Raw genomic sequence first — 2818 nt, forward strand, 5'->3', positions numbered from 1 at the left:
TTTGTTCAAAACTTTTGAATAGGTAATTCGTTTTTTTTCCTTTGTTCAATTTCTTTTTTCTTTGCCTTCCTTGAGGTTTTTCGATGAAAGTTGATGGTGGATCTTGAACGAATTTTTTCCTCTATTTTATTTTGATTCGATATTGATCTTTTTTTATCTTTTTTGAGGATTTTATATTTGATTACATGGCCCGATAACTTAACTCGAATTCTTACGGGATCCGTGTGTTTTAACATGAGTAGGAGATAATCACAATCGATGCCCCAATTAATTTTTCTAAAGATTCATTTTAGTCTCTTTATTAAATTTATTTCGATTCTTTTTAAATTGAACTTTTAATTTTAACACAACGCAATTTAATCTTTTTCTTTTTTTTATTAATTTACTTACTTTTTCGTTTTTTTAACTTTTTAAATTTGCTTGAATTGTGACTTGCTGTTGCTTTTATTAACTTTAATATTTTTTTCTAATTTCACTTTCCTTTAATTTTTCTTAATTTATACGTTATTCGTAGCTTTGGTCTCCTTTCTTTCTTAATGTCTTTTTTATATTTAGATTGAAATTTTAGTTTAATTAAATATCATATTTATTCAGAAATTTTGTTTCTCATTTAATTCTTATTTTTTATTTCATTTGAGTTATTTATATATTTCTTAAAATTCTTTGGATTTTTATTTCTTTTTATTGTTCGTGCGGTTTGATTTTGTATGCTCATTTCTTTATTTTTTAAATTATTTACGTTATATCTTTTATATTTTTACTCGTAACTCTTTTTCATTTTTTTACTTTTTCTTAAAACATTTTTTTTATTTTAATGTGACATATTCTCAAAGGTAAATAATTCGGATCGACATCTAAATTTTAATTTTTGCAATTAAGACAATTGGGTAATCGTTTGGTACCAAAAGGGCAATTCGAGAGTGCTCAGCCTTCCTCGATTGTAATCGACTTTCGAATCCGACAATTCTCTAGTAAGATGCTAATCTAGTAAATTGTAAGTTTAAGGTATCCGAGACAGACTAAAAGACGGCTACATTAGTTGGTTACGCTTCGAAGCATGTGGGGTAAGCAGAAACGCGAGGGAAAACGGAAGTTCTATCAACATATGTACGAGTGGAAGAGACTTTAATCTGAACGTTAATATAGTTCATTGTTGTATAGCTAAAGACATGATTCCCACTATTGAGGAACTCACTAATTTTCTACACTACAATCTAGATAGGTCAGGTCCATTTCAAACATAACAAATACTGCGGGAGTAGTTCAAGTTATGAAGAGATTAAAGAAGTCCTCCAAATGCGAAGAAAACATTGAACATGGAGTCTTGGAAAAGCACAGAACGTCATGAGATGACAAAAGAAAAACGAGAGAGCTCCATATAATCCCATACAACGGAGGGAAACAATGGCAACTTAGAATGAATCAAACGAAAAATGAAGGTGAGAAATGTATATATTTGGGAATTCCCAGATCAGGTTCACATGACGATTCATCACATGCATGAAGAAGTTGGGGTAATGAGACAGGACGTTCAGTCAGTGACCAATGAAGCATGGAGACTTGTAAACCTAATAGAAGTTGTCTAGAGTTCAGATGATCTAGATCGAGTGTATCTTTCAAAGTTTCTAGTCTCATTATAATAATACTTTTGTCCCAATGAAGGCTATTTATTATTACAGACACTTTTGGGATCAACACCTCGCCTTTGCATCTTGCATTTTGCATTTTAATTTATGTATTGCATTAATCATTTTGCATACATTTATCAAGAATACATTGTATATATGACCTGAACTTAAAAGGTGATGTACGATTGATTGAAGAATTTCCAAGATGAATTCGTTGGATCAAACCTCATAAATGTGTTCAAGAAAAGACTTACATTAGTCTAATTCCCATGACATATAAAGAGTTACTCCCAACGCTTATTGAGAAGAATTTTCTTACTCTGGTTCAATCCAAACCAAAAGATCTCTCATATCCTGAAGGTTATGATGCCAATGCCATATGCAACTATCACATAAGGAGTTTAAGACACACTACTAAGAATTGTGGAGAACTAAAGTGCAAAGTCCAGAATTTAGTCAATTTAGGAGCACAAACATTTGAAGAGTAATAAGACATCCTGATGCATTTCTCATACCGTACGTGCATTTTATCTTAGTCGAACTTGTTTTTTCCTTAAAAGTCTCTTGACAAATAAAATGCTACCTTCTGAGGTTATGAGCAATGTGTAAATTTTTAACCTTTGAAGTTCTTTAAATATCAACTAAATTAAAGGCCCTTTTAAGAATTTAGGTTATAAACCTTCGACAAGTAACATGATCACACTCCACCTAAAACAAGATCCCTTGATTTTATGCCAAAAATAAATCACTTGATTACACTTCCTCAAAAGATGACTCCAAGATCGTAGAATAAGCCTTCTTAGGCACAAAGGATGTCTTCTTCCGATACAAGTTACAAGTGAAGTACGGGTCTTCCCACAAATAGGTAAGATGGGCATTCGATCTACGTGATATTGCTAGACCATTTAGACTGTAGTTTTATTTAAGAAATTCAATGATGATTCATGATCTACACAGTTGGAATAGTGGAATAGATAAATTGAGCTCAGGTCGGTTCCTTGGAAATTGAGCTCTAAAGATGGAATTTATTGATTTTCAACGACACTTAGACTATAACAGATGCTTCTTGACGATCTTAAGAAATCTTGAAATCAAAAATTCAGGGAAATAATGTAATACTATTGAAAGCTAATTTTAACATTACTGGGGGCACTCCGTTAAAAGTGGTAAGCTATTAATCTTCGAAGGTA

Source organism: Hibiscus syriacus, unplaced genomic scaffold (assembly GCF_006381635.1).
Source record: "Hibiscus syriacus cultivar Baekdansim isolate YM2019G1 unplaced genomic scaffold, ASM638163v2 tig00111837_pilon, whole genome shotgun sequence".
NCBI lineage: Eukaryota > Viridiplantae > Streptophyta > Magnoliopsida > Malvales > Malvaceae > Hibiscus > Hibiscus syriacus.